The following is a 14,984-nucleotide window of genomic DNA, read 5'->3' on the forward strand; positions in this document are numbered from 1 at the left end:
GAAGGTTGGCGTCTGCTGGAGAAGGTTGGCGTCTGCTGGAGAAGGTTGGCGTTTGCCGCTGTTTGTTGAACAATATTGGTGTTTGGTGGAGAATAAGGGTGTTTGTTAGCGTCCTTGGTGGTGATTGATGCCGTTTTCTGGAGGATCAGTGTGAGAACATTCGTAAGAGAACATTCTGATAGAAAGTGATGGTTTTCTTGGACAAGGATGGTGTTTGTTGGAGAGGCATGTCTTACTGGAGAGTGCTGCTGTTTCCGGGAGAGTTTTGGGGCGGTTTGTTCTGGGCTGTGAGTTTAATTAGGTCATATCCCACTAGCTCCGATTCCCTCACTCTAATCGGAGGCTTTTCTAATTAAGCTGACCTGTTCCACGTGTCTGACTCGCAGGTCTGATGGGGATCCGGCACGCAGATTGTCTGTCCATGTGTGAAACTTCTCTACATATTATCTGCATGTTAATAGACAGGAGGTCGAGCAGGATGGGGGAAAAGGGCGAGCTAATGGAGAGAGACAGGAGACAGCAGCCATGTCTTATAAATGGCAGCCAGAATGAGAGGGAGCGAGAGAGGGATGTCACGAGAAAGAAGAGAGAGAGCGAGGTTCTCTTGTTGAAAGGCTGCCAAAAGGGTTAGTGCTTTAAATCTGTACTATAACCTTTATGTCTGACCTGCAGTAACTGCCTTCAGTCTGCAGCAGAGAGAGAGAGAGAAATGGGACAGTAGGATGAATGAGGGGATCATGACACACTCTTTCCTAGCAACCTCATTATTGTGTAAAGGCAGAAACGCGTAGCATCAACAGTTTTCAGATTCATGCCGGATTCCACAGGATTTAGCAAACATCCCACATTTTTTCTTCTCTGTCTCTCTTTCTCTGCCTGAAGGTCACTCGACTCTTATGGGTTCCACGGTTACATTATTCAGGCTCCACTCACAAATGTGCTCTTTTAACAGTGGCTACTGCTGGAAGCTGGATGAGCGTCGCAGAACACTGGTAAAAATCCCATTCAGCCTTACAGAGCTAGACTCTATATCACAGTACCTACATTTAGAGTCGGTTATTCATTCAGCCTAACGAGAAACTATAGAACAGACTCGGTTTATATCACAATACCTACATTTAGAGACAGTTATTCATTCAGTCTAATGAGAAACTGTAGAACGGACTCGGTTTATATCACAATACCAATATTTAGAGTCGGTTATTCATTCAGCCTAATGAGAAACTGTAGAACTGACTCGGTTTATATCACAATACCAATATTTAGAGTCGGTTATTCATTCAGCCTAATGAGAAACTGTAGAACAGAACATTTAATTTCAAGTTAATATTTCAAGAAAAGCTGCTATGATATATTAAATCAATATTCAGTAAAATGTCCCAAATTACTAGGTAAATATTTTTTTAAATGATAAATTATTATTTTTAGGTAGTAATTCAGTATTTTCCAAAAGAAAAAAAGGATGGTTTTTGTGATAATAACTCTATTTTCAAAATGTCAGATTTTAAGTCAATATTTTGGAGAAATAAGTAGTTATTTAAAAATACTAAGTTAATATTTCAAAACAAGAAGTCATTATTTTGGGGTAGTGAGTAAATATTTCAAGACAAGCAATTGTTGTGAGAGTCAATATTTCAAAAAATGTTAAACTATCCGTTCAGTGTTTTCCTATTAAACCAATATTTCAGAAAAAAGCATTATTTTTATATTAAGTATCGTAAAAACATCAAATTTAAGTCAGTATTTAGAGAAAATAAGTATTTCAAGATGCTGTGTTCCTATTTCAACATAGTGATTTTGAGGTAATAAGTTTCAATTTGAGGAAACGGCATTATCTAGAGATACTAAGTCAAAGGAGGCGAATGTGAGGCTCAGCTGAGCCCCTAATTTAAATATGCTAATGAGTGGAGTTTTTATGGCAGTGGTAGCTTTAGGTTTTTAGATTGTTCAGATGTTTTTTAGCGGGAAGGCATTAAAATCCCCGTGCCAGGCCTGCAGCTCGTTCAGCTGACGGATGTTATGGCAGTAAATGTATTTTGGCTGGTCGGACAGCGGAGCTGTGCACAGAGAGAGCAGCAGCTCACGGTGACAAGAGTTAATGGCTGTGTTATAGATCGGCTTCATTACATCCACTTACTTAGCACCTGCTCTCTCTCTCTCTCTCTCTCTCTCTCTCTCCTCTCTCTCTCTCCTCTCTCTCTCTCCTCTCTCTCTCTCCTCTCTCTCTCTCCTCTCTCTCTCCTCTCTCCTCTCCCTCTCTCTCTCTCTCTCTCTCTCTCTCTCCTCTCTCTCTGTGTCTCTCCTCTCTCTCTCTCCCCTCTCTCTCTCTCTCTGTCTCGCGCTCTCTCTCCCTCTCTCCTCTCCCTCTCTCCCCTCTCTCTCTGTGTCTCTCTCTCTCTCTCTCTCTCTCTCTCTCTCTCTCTCTCTCTCTCTCTCTCTCTCTGTGTCTCTCTCTCTCTCCTCTCTCTCTCTGTGTCTCTCTCTCTCTCCTCTCTCTCTCTCCCCTCGCGCGCTCTCTCTCTCTCTCTCTCGCGCTCTCTCTCTCTCGCGCTCTCTCTCTCTCTCTCTCTCTGTGTCTCTCTCACGGGAATGACACGATTACAGCTGATAGTCTGTAAGTGCTGGAACACTGACGCACTGGGCCCAAGAAGAGGTTTCAGTAACTCTTTCTATGAATGTCACGTTTCTAAACATCTACAGACACATTCATCATGTTATAATGCATTTGTACGGCATTATAAGCAAGGTTATAAATATTTATAAAAATGAATTACACTGAACTACACATTATAGACATGTTTATTATACAACCCCAATTCCAGTGAAGTTGAGACACTGTGTAAGACATAAATAAAAACAGAATACAGTGATTTCCAAATCCTTTTCAACCTATATTCAATTGAATACACGAGATATTTAATGTTCATAAACTTTATTATTATAAACTTTGTTTTTTCCAAGTATTCACTCATTTTGAATTTGATGCCTGCAACACGTTCCAAAGAAGCTGGAACAGGGGCAACAAAAGACTGGGAAAGTTGAGGAATGCTCAAAAAACACCTGTTTGGAACATTCCACAGGTGAACAGGTTAATTGGAAACAGGTGAGTGTCATGATTGGGTATAAAGGGAGCATCCCTGAAAGGCTCAGTCGTTCACAAGCAAGGACGGCGAGGTTCACCACTTTGTGAACAACAGCGTGAGAAAATAGTCCAACAGTTTAAGAACAACGTTTCTCAACATGCAATCACAAGGAATTTAGGGATTTCATCATCTACAGTCCATAATATCATCAAAAGACTCAGGGCATCTTGTCATGAAATGGCGAACAGGCTGTGAACCTGTTCGTGGACGGTCTGATTACTTTTGAGCTGTGAAAACGGAGGCATTATTGAAAAATTGGCTGTGATTCCGAAAAAGGTTACTGGAAAGTGTTTGTTAAAGCCTCGGAATTGAAGCTGCAATTGTGGACCTCAGTAACATCTTCACTGCTCCATTTCCAGTCCATCGTGGTGGAGTACAGAGGCAGAATTACACACACATGGTGTCCCCATCCAAACACTTACGGTTCTGACTGTATAATCGAGAGATTTTAGCATCTGAAGAAGAAGCAGCGAGAAGAAAACACACACACACACACACACACATTCGCTGGCACCTCAGATATGCCGGTTTCCCCCAGGCTAACTGGATTAGGATGTAAAACTCTGACTGCCTTTTAGAAACACAGGCTTTGAGATGTTTCTCCTCCAGAGAGATGATGAAAGTAATCTGGTGTTGAACGTTTCATTCCACAATGTTTCTGGTGGGTTCTTACATAAACAAACACAGACGGTAACAGTAATAATACGGCTGTATTACATAAGAAAGACCATCAGGCCTTAAAGTTTCCCCGCTGTGCATTAAAACATTCTACTTTCTGATAAGGGACCGCAGTTTTACACCGTTTCAGAATGAGAACCAGGACCGGGTTCCACTGATTCCACTGATTGGGATGCAAATGTGCCGGAACAGCATTTTGGGAGCCAAAGTTGGGAGTAACAGCAATAATTACTCTTTACACTTCAGAAATCGGTAGAGGACTAGAACCCTTTACTGTGTTTCAGACTGCATGGGTACCTTCCATCATTTTACTCAAAATAATCTAGAACATTAGACATTTCATTGTGATTTATTTAAACTGCATGGGTACCTACCATCATTTGATGATCAGTGTGATTTAAACTGTCTGGGTACCAACCATCCTTTTACTCAAAGTAATCTAGATCCTTAGAGACATTTCAGTGTGATTTATTCAGTTTGTCCATCATTTTAGCCTAAATAATCACACTAGGCACTTTAAAGATGTGAATATCTAGAACCTGCTCGGTGTTTCAGACTAAATGAATAAACTGTCTTGCATCTTAAAAGCATGTTACCCAGTAGGTTTAGAACTTAATGGCCTATATTTACCCAAAATAACTGCACTTTAAAGATTATCAATTGATATCTAGAACTTTATAGACAGTTCATTGTATGTAGTTAGTGTCTGGGTACTCATCATCATCTCTCCCAAAATAATTACACTCTATACTTGGAGATTATTAGTTAATATCTATTACCTCACAGATATTTCAGTGTATTACAGTTAGACTGAGTGCTTATCATTTCACTCAAAATTACTACATAGCACTTTGGTGATTTAGTTAATATCTAGAACCTGTTGGATGTTTCAGAGTAAATTATTCAAACTGTCTTACAGCTTACAAACCTTACCCCAAATAGTTCACTAGTACTTTAAAGGTTCACTGCGCACGCTTACCTGGTCTAGAACTGTTAAAGTACTACTGTTCTTTGTTTTATAATGAGAACGTTGGTTTAGTGCGCGAGCCACACAAAAGGTCCTGTTTAGTGAACTGAAGTTCCCAGCTAGAACAGGTGCTTAGCCTCACGCTCGCTGGTGATGCCAAGCCTTTAGTACCGAGTAAAGTTCAGGGCACAGTTCTAGGGTGTGGTGCATCGGCCGGTGCCGGCGAGTTCTCCAGTCCAGTTAGAACAGTGTTCTTGGCGTTTAGCCTTTTACTGCTGATCACACTCACCAGCTTATCAGCACAGCGGCGCTTTAAAAGAACCCACATCACGCTGATGCACTGCTTTAGCATGAGCCGTCCATCATCCATCCGTCTGTCTGTCCGACTATCCGTCCCTCCGTCTGTCTGTCTGTCCGACCATCCGTCCATCCGTCTGTCTGTCCATCGTCCATCCGTCTGTCTGTCTGTCCGTCCAGCCATCCATCATCTGTCCATCCGTCTGTCCGTCCAGCCATCCATCATCTGTCCATCCGTCTGTCCGTCCAGCCATCCATCAGCCGTCCATACGTCTGTCTGTCCATCGTCCATCCGTCTGTCTGTCTGTCCATCCAGCCATCCATCATCTGGCATCCATCATCTGCCATCCGTCCGTCTGTCCATCCAGCCATCCATCATCTGCCATCCATCATCTGCCGTCCGTCCGTCCGTCCAGTTGTCCGTCCGTCCGTCCATCCATCCATCCATCCATCCATCCATCCATCGTCCGTCCATCCATCCATCCATCCATTGTCCGTCCGTCTGTCCGTCCATCTATCCATCCATCGTCCGGAGTCGGAGCGTTCTGTACGCGACTGTTTCCCATCACTGTAAGAGATGCTCGACCAGTTTAGCGTCCTGATCATTAGATTCCTATTCAAACGTTATTCCATTACACAAATAAACAGAAATCTATCAATTGTTTAGTTTTCTTCTCACATCAAATCAATGCAGTGATCACTTTATTAACCTCTTCAGCTCCTCGAGACCACCGGTGGTCCCAAACCGCACTTGATGTTCTTCATAACGTTCATATTCCATAAGCTCCATTCAGAAGCTGGGCATCGTATGAGGCTGTAGCTCTTCTCTCCAGTCTAATAGATGGTGATGTCATTTTAAACCCTTATAATAAAAGAAGCTGAGCTCAGTTTGTTTTTCTACTGAAAGTCGACCCGTTTTTCCCCAAATCTGGGCTCTAAACTATAAACAGACGGTGTCTCTTCAGTGATCTGCTCTGGAAACATCACTTTAATAAAGTAACACAGCGTCGGAGATTTTTGGCTTTCAGCAGTGAATTGTGAGCAAGTAGTGATATGTGGAGATCATAAAACACACGATCTGTTCATCTGAGGAGCTTTTACAAAAAATAAATTAATTTATTTCATGCAGTTACTGAATAATTCGCCTTACAATTTGGGCGAAAATCCAGATGGACAAAACAAAATATACCCTGGAGAATAAGACGCTACACGAGAAGAGCAGATGGAACAGCATGGCAGCCGTTCTGGTTCTGATCGTGAAGGATGAATATTTCCCGCACCTCCTAAACCAGCTTCCCAGACTGAACTTTGAGGCGTGCCTACAGGTTCTCCGAGGAACTGAACGTGAGTCTCCTGAAAAGAGTGGAAGCTGGAGTGAAGGGAAAGAGCTGAACCTCACGCAGCGGAGATTAGATTTAATTATTGTGTCATTTTTCCCTTCAATATTTGATGCTGAAAAATGGCCTCTGCCTTAAATGAGGCACAACCGTCCAAGTACTTTTGGGGTCTGCGGTGTTTCACCTACATTAAAGATGTGAGATAAAAAATGAACACAGTGGTTTTGAGCTCAATGTCATCTTTTCCTGTCAGATTTACAGCACGCTCACCTGCACAGCGACACTGTGGAGACCGAGGCAAATCGATGATGTAATTAAAGAGAGATTTTAATCTAATCTGCAGAACGTTTAGGTTCAATAAGGCTTTCACCACCAAAACGGCCGTAACGCGCAGGCTTTTATCAGGGAAGCACTTTTACAGCCAAACATCAAAGCAACAAACACTGCATAACATATTACATCAGCCAGAAACCAAACCACCAGCTCAGGCCTCTTTCACTGCTGCGGTCTCATTAAATAACGTTCATATGATCCACACAGTCACTCTGACAGACTGTAATACACTACAGGAAGCATAGGGGGTGATAAGGCTTCTACTGTTTCATTTAAAAAGCTCTATGATGTTCATATGATCCACACAGTCGCTCTGACGGACTGTAATACACTAGAGGAAGCGTAGAGGGCGATACGGCTTCTACTGTTTCATTTAAAAAGCTCTATAATGTTCATATGATCCACACAGTCACTCTGACAGACTGTAATACACTACAGGAAGCATAGGGGGCGATAAGGCTTCTACTGTTTCATTTAAAAAGCTCTATAATGTTCATATGATCCACACAGTCGCTCTGACGGACTGTAATACACTAGAGGAAGCATAGGGGGCGATACAGCTTCTACTGTTTCATTTAAAAAGCTCTATGATGTTCATATGATCCACACATGAGCATCAGAAGTGGACCTTGGAGAAATGGAAAAATCTCCTGGTCCAATGATTCCTGTTGTCATTCACATCATGTGGCCTGCTGGGTACATGTCCTCCGTTAGGATGATCTGGGTGATCTTCTGGTCAAGGCATTCATGTGGATGTCACATGAACGTCCTCGGAGGAAGCCTGTGCTTCCTTCACCCTCCTAGAATTGATAACATCATGTGATTGGGGAAGTCCTAACTGGCAGGTGGAATTGGAAACGACTAAATTGGAGAGAAAAATCGGGTAAAAATCCATAAAATATATAAAAGAATTCTGATTCTTACAGGACCTAAAGGATCTGCTGCTAACATCTTTGTGCTGGGCACCTTGGGAGGTCTTGTAGAGTCCATATGTCCTGCGAGTTGGAGCTGTTTTGAGCTTATTAGACTCATCGGTGTATGTTAATGTCTGCCCTCTTATTTAAAAAAGCCTAAAAGGTTTCGTGATGGCTTATCAGGATGCTAGCAGGACTACACATTGATGTAAAGGTGGGTGGTTTTCTTGTTTTGACAGTTACAGCTGAAGGCTGAGCTCAGACAGTCTGATATTACCCTCAGTAATAGCAGTTTATGGAAGTATGCATGGATGATAAATGAACAAATTAAACAGAAAGCAGGTAAATAAATATTTGTGTAAAAGTGGGTAAAACATGCAGCAGTTGGTTTATTCACAAGGTTAAGTAGGTCGCATTTCTGCAAACAGACCTTGCTATTTTTCTCAAGTAAAAGTGCCCTAAAACCTCTATTAAAAAGGAGCGAACTGTTTTGAAAGTAATTAATGTGAAACGTTAATTAAGCGATAAAATCTCGCATAAGGACGGCGAGTTAGACTTAATAACAGTGTCCTTCATCTAACCAGCGGTGCCCAGGGTCTGTGATCTATATAGGACGCTTGTGTGGGGGGGCGGGTAATCTGACAGTGAGGCTGTGTGTGTGTGTGTTTTAAAAGGCTTTGAATGTCTGCTGTCACTCTGATGGAGCTCTTTCATCTCTCTGCGTTATGAGTAATCAGTAATAAGAGCACTAGGCACAAAGCAGATTACAGTCACTCACTGCCTGCACATGAGTGGCCTCTTCATGCAAATTCTGACTCCTATATCAAAGCAGACTGTTAGCGTTTCATATAGTTACTGTTTAGTGAGCCAGAAGTCAAACACACTCGTTAAAGGCTGTTTGACTGAGCACAATGCAAACGACCGGTTCTAAAAGTTCTAAGTGCTGGAAAATGGCTGGATCGTCGGCTTAATTGTTGCCATGGCAGCTGCAGAGACGGCAGTCACTGCTTGCTAAGCTAAAGTGGCCTGCTAAAGTTGTTAGAACAAACACAGAGAGGTTAAAATATACCCATCAGTAGGGCCGTCCAGTGAAGATCCCTCCTTAGTAGCCTATTGGTCAAATGGAACAGTCTTAACGAGGCTGTATGTTGAGAGCACTGACAAGGCCCCGCCTCCTGCGATTGCGGTGCGTAACTTGTGAGGCAGCTGGTGAGAGACGGTGGAGCCTGTTGTATTGTAACTACTTACACACAAATACACTGCTCAAAAAAATAAAGGGAACACTCAAATAACACATCCTAGATCTGAATGAATGAAATATTCTCATTGAATACTTTGTTCTGTACAAAGTTGAATGTGCTGACAACAAAATCACACAAAAATCATCAATGGAAATCAAATTTATTAACCAATGGAGGCCTGGATTTGGAGTCACACACAAAATTAAAGTGGAAAAACACACTACAGGCTGATCCAACTTTGATGTGATGTCCTTAAAATAAGTCAAAATGAGGCTCAGTATTGTGTGTGGCCTCCACGTGCATGTATGACCTCCCTACCATGCCTGGGCATGCTCCTCATGAGGTGGCGGATGGTCTCCTGAGGGATCTCCTCCCAGACCTGGACTAAAGCATCTGTCCAACTCCTGGACAGTCTGTGGTGCAACGTGGCGTTGGTGGATGGAGTGAGACATGATGTCCCAGATGTGCTCAATCGGATTCAGGTCTGGGGAACGGGCGGGCCGGTCCAGAGCTTCAATGCCTTCATCTTGCAGGAACTGCTGACACACTCCAGCCACATGAGGTCTAGCATTGTCCTGCATTAGGAGGAACCCAGGGCCAACCACACCAGCATATGGTCTCACAAGGGGTCTGAGGATCTCATCTTGGTACCTAATGGCAGTCAGGCTACCTCTGGTGAGCACATGGAGGGCTGTGCGGTCCTCCAAAGAAATGCCACCCCACACCATTACTGACCCACTGCCAAACCGGTCACGCTGAAGGATGTTGCAGGCAGCAGATCGCTCTCCACGGCATCTCCAGACTCTGTCACGTCTGTCACGTGCTCAGTGTGAACCTGCTTTCATCTGTGAAGAGCACAGGGCTCCAGTGGCGAATTTGCCGATCCTGGTGTTCTCTGGCAAATGCCAAGTGTCCTGCATGGTGTTGGGCTGTGAGCACAACCCCCATCTGTGGACGTCGGGCCCTCATACCATCCTCATGGAGTCGGTTTCTAACCGTTTGTGCAGACACATGCACATTTGTGGCCTGCTGGAGGTCATTTTGCTCCTCCTGTTCCTCCTTGCACAAAGGCGGAGGTAGCGGTCCTGCTGCTGGGTCGTTTCCCTCCTACGGCCTCCTCCACATCTCCTGGTGTACTGGCCTGTCTCCTGGTAGCGCCTCCAGCCTCTGGACACTACGCTGACAGACACAGCAAACCTTCTTGCCACAGCTCGCACTGATGTGCCATCCTGGATGAGCTGCACTACCTGAGCCACTTGTGTGGGTTGTAGAGTCCGTCTCATGCTACCACGAGTGTGAAAGCATCACCAACATTCAAAACATCAGCCAGAAAGCAGAAAGGTACTGAGAAGTGGTCTGTGGTCTCTACCTGCAGAACCACTCCTTTATTGTGTGTGTCTTGCTAATTGCCAATAATTTCCACCTGTTGTCTTTTCCATTTGCACAACAGCTGTGAAATTGATTGTCAATCAGTGTTGCTTCCTAAGTGGACAGTTTGATTTCACAGAAGTTTGATTTACTTGGAGTTATATTGTGTTGTTTAAGTGTTCCCTTTATTTTTTTGAGCAGTGTACTTCTAAATTAAATACGATGTCCTTGAAATCACTCAGAACGTAGGCTGCATTTCAAGGCTGCATGCACAGGATCCTTTGCTTTGGAACAGCCTTCTATGACGTAGCGGCCGAGAACTGCAGCTCGTAGTTAGGAACTCAGCCCATTGACTTTCTGTTAAAGTGATGGAGGCCTGACCAACTCTGCAGGGTTTCACTTGCAGGCCGTCAGACATGCATCATTTGTTCTACTGAGTCCAACTCCTGCCAGAAAATAAAGGCTTGAAGCAACTTTTTGCTCTTGGTCTCCGCCTACAGTTTTGTAGTGGTATTTCACTTTTACACTGCTGTTGTAAATGCAAACCACACTTTGAGCGCCCCCTTACGGACAGCTGTACATGTGCGTTTGTTGACGAGGTGTGACTATCAAATCTGCACATGCGTGAAGGGGAGTCAGATTCTGGCAGGGAGTCCGAATTCGTCACAACACTTGCAAAGACGACATCAGAAGAGAAAGAATCATGTAGACTTGTAAGGAAGAGTAACATTAAGGATTTTACTACAGGAGGCTGCAAACTCTCAAGGCTTTCTTGGAGTGAGATTGACAGACTGACCAAATGTTTTAGCAGGAGTTGAATGTTTTCCTGTGCATCCCAGCCGGAAACGGAACTGGGATCTGGAAAAGCTGCCAAACTCTGTGAGACAGAGACGACACGTAAGGATGCTCTGCTGTCGGAGTTCCATTGTTTTCCTGTGAGTCTGTCCTGCGTCCTTTTGTTTCTTTTAGCTCTCGACAACAATTAATAGCCAAGATTTACTCTTGTCTAGTCTCTTGCTTGGTCACTCTCTCTTTTTCTACCCCTCACTTCCCCCATCACTGTCATCTTCGGTCCCTCCGCAGCCTCTGACGTGATGTCCACGCTGGGAATACCAAGCTACTTATTCTTATAGCTGCTAAGTCGTTGGTGTGACCTGGAGCGTTATGCGGTTCTGGCGAGAGGTTCTCGTGTCGCTCCTCCAAGGTTACATAGAGCTATAGCAGATGTTCCAGCCCAGAGTGGCAACAGCAGAGATGCCATTCTCAGTGTTCTAAGTCAGTGTAGCATCAAATTGAGTTGGGAGCTGTCGTTTTATGGTCAGTTTGTGATATAATGTTGTTTTAAAGCTACTGTTTACTGGTGTGGGGTTGGTTATGCTGCCGTGGCTGTGCTACTGTCTCTGAAGCGTCTACACAGTCAGTCCTGGCAGAGATAGAGAACTGTACAGAACCTCACTGCCAAGAGTTCAATGCCACCCAATCAGAAGTGGCTGAAACTCTACAGATACATGAGGATGGGAAAGGGGAGATGAAAGAGAGGATGAGAAAATGAAGGAAGGAACAAGAGAAAGGGGGACGTAAAAGGGGACAAAAGGAAAGGAGGGCAAAATAGAGTGAGGAAAATAGAGGGGACATAAGAGAGAGATTGTAGGGGAAAAAGAATGGGAAAAGAGAGGAATGAGACAAAAAGGGTAAGAGAGAGAGAAAGGGGGATAGATTGAGGAAGAGAAAAGCTTACATCAGCATCACAGACTCATTTGCATTCAGTGGACGTGTAACCTGTCTGTACACATACAGGCTGTCTATGTGTTATCTGTGCTTAAAATCTGCGTATACAATCAAATCCAGAGCCTGCCTCTCTTACATCTCTCTCTCTCTCTCTCTCTCTCTCTCTCTCTCTCTCTCTCTCTCTCTCTCTCTCTCTCTCTCTCTCTCTCTCTCTCTCTCTATTGTGTAACAGACCTGAATATGTCAGTATGAGCACTGCAGGTGTCAGTTATCTAGAACAGAGAGTCTAGATCCTCATAGTTCAGTTTCAGCTCGGCAGGTTTTTCATTCACGGCATGTTGTTCACTGTAAACATGTTTCATTCTGTTTCTAATGGGCGTTCATTCCATTCGCCTCCAAATATGACACACAGGAACGTTCTAACTGCCCGGGATGTGCCGTCTTGCGCATTTTTCAATTTGAATCTTCAGTTTTAAGAAAATAAATACATCTTGTTTTCCTGACTGTACATGGTGGTCCGTGTGTGTCGCTCCCCCCACAGAGGCAGCGTATACGAGACAGCCTAGACTAGAGGCGAAGCTCATGCTAACTCGGGAGCTGTGCAGCAGAGGGATGTTCAGGATTGATGCTGGATTTGGTTTGAAATGGGAAACAGCACCGCTGTGAAATGAAGCTGAATTGAGAAATCGTGCAGATCTGCACAACAACACAGGTGGGTTTGTTCTATACAGCGTCAGGACATACATATGTAATAATACTGTGTCCCCTATGGATTTTATATATTTATATATTCAGGCCTTGAAATAATGTTCACTGTGTGTTGTTTATACGTATGTAAGTACATCTATACAATAAGATTCTCTCTTTCATTCGTATATGTATATATCTGTATCTCACCACCACCATCGTCAGCGTTACTGCAGTCCTGAGAATGATCCACCACCCAAACAGTACCTGCTCTGTGAGGGTCCATGGGGGTCCTGACCACTGAAGAACAGGGTAACAGAGTATCAGAGAAACAGATGGACTACAGTCTGTAACTGTAGAACTACAGAGTGCAGCTATACAGTAAGTGGAGCTGATAAAGTGGACAGTGAGCGCAGAAACAAGGAAGCGGTCATGATGTTACGTCTGGTCAGTGTATATATATTCCCCTCTTCTGGGAAGCTTCTGTGAGATTTCAGTGAGAGTCTGAGGGAATTTGTATCCGTTCATCCAGAAGAGCATCTGTGAGGTCAGACACTAATGTTGGACAAGAGGGTCTGGCTCCACAATCTCCATCCCAAAGGTGTGTGATGGGGTTGATGTCAGGACTCTGTGAGGGCCACTCAAGTTCTTCCATACCAAACTCATCCAGTCATGACTTTATGGAGCTGCTTTGGTCACTGGGGCTCAGTCACGCTGGAACAGGTAAAGGTTCTTCCCCAAACTGTTCCCACAAAGGTGGAAGTGAACAACTGTCCAAAATATTTTGGTTCTGCTGAAGCTTTAAGATTCCCTTCACTGGAGCTAAGGGTTCTAGACCAACCCCTGAAAAACAGCCCCATATCATCATCCCTCCTCCACCAAACTTTACAGCTGGCACAGTGCAGTCAGGAAGGTGACGTTCTCCAAACCCAGACTCGTCCTTGAGACTGACCGATAGAGAAGCTGATTCACTCCACAGAACACGGCTCCACTGCTCCAGAGTCCAGTGGCGCCACTTTACTCCACTCCATCCAACGCTTGGTGATATAAGTCTTGCATGCAGCTGCTTGGCCATGGAAACCCATTCCATGAAGCTCCTGGCTCACAGTTTCTGTGCTGATGTTGCTGCCAGTTATTGATCAGCAGAGTGGTGGAGACTGACTTCCTCAGAACTCGGCGACCCGCTCTGTAACTTTTTGGTCTGACAATTCATGGCTGAGTTGCTGTTCTTCCTAAACATTAAGACCACTCACAGTCGATCGTGGAAAATCACAAACTGGCTTGCTGCTGCGGTGACGTCCCGTTACAGCTTGAACTCGGGGAGCTCTTTAGATAGATAGATGTATTAATGTGCCCCATGTTTATTTGTATGTAACTACCAACATTGTGTCCGAAATGTATTAATTGAAGCCAATGCAGTGATCATGTGCCTAATGGAAGTGTGTATCTGAGAGTTGCTGTCTGTGTGTATGAGTGTATACGGTGTGCAGTGGTGTTAGGCAGTGTGTGTCTGGTGGAGGTGTAGGAAAGTGCAGCCACAGTTCATAGATAATTCACAAGACGTGTCTAAATGTATTCTAGACATGCTGCTCGCTTTGCTGTGTCCTTGTTACCTCGCCAGTCAAACTCCACAAGGTTCCTGCTGCTCCTTTACAGAGAATGCATTGTTTTCTGTTTTTATTTTTGGCACCCCCCCCCCCTCCTCCTCCACCCCCTCCCCCCCAAAGTGTCTGGTCTCGCTGCAGAAATGCACAAATCAAGCAGCGTCTCTCTCTAACACAATAACAACAGGGCTCCACTTAGACAGCTTTACCAGCCCGACAGACGCTCCCTCCATTCCTCCTCCTACACCCCCTGTCTCAGTTTACCAGCCCGACAGGCACTCCCTACCTTCCTCCTCCTACACCGTCTCTCTCAGTTTAACAGCCCGACAATCACTCCCTCCGTTCCTCCTCCTACACCCCTCTCTGTTTACCAGACACTCCCTCCATTCCTCCTCCTACACCCCCTCTCTGTTTACAAGCCCGAAAAACACTCCCTCCATTCCTCCTCCTACACCCTCTCTCTGTTTACCAGCCCGACAAACACTCCCTCCGTTCCTCCTCCTACAACCTCTCTCTCAGTTTACCAGCCCAACAAACACTCCCTCCGTTCCTCCTCCTACACCCCCTCTCTCTGTTTACCAGCCCGACAAACGCTCCCTCCATTCCTCCTCCTACACCCCCCCCTCTCAGTTTACCAGCCCGACAAACGCTCCCTCCGTTCCTCCTCCTACACCCCCTCTCTCTGTT

Source organism: Pygocentrus nattereri, chromosome 22 (assembly GCF_015220715.1).
Source record: "Pygocentrus nattereri isolate fPygNat1 chromosome 22, fPygNat1.pri, whole genome shotgun sequence".
Classification (NCBI taxonomy): domain Eukaryota; kingdom Metazoa; phylum Chordata; class Actinopteri; order Characiformes; family Serrasalmidae; genus Pygocentrus; species Pygocentrus nattereri.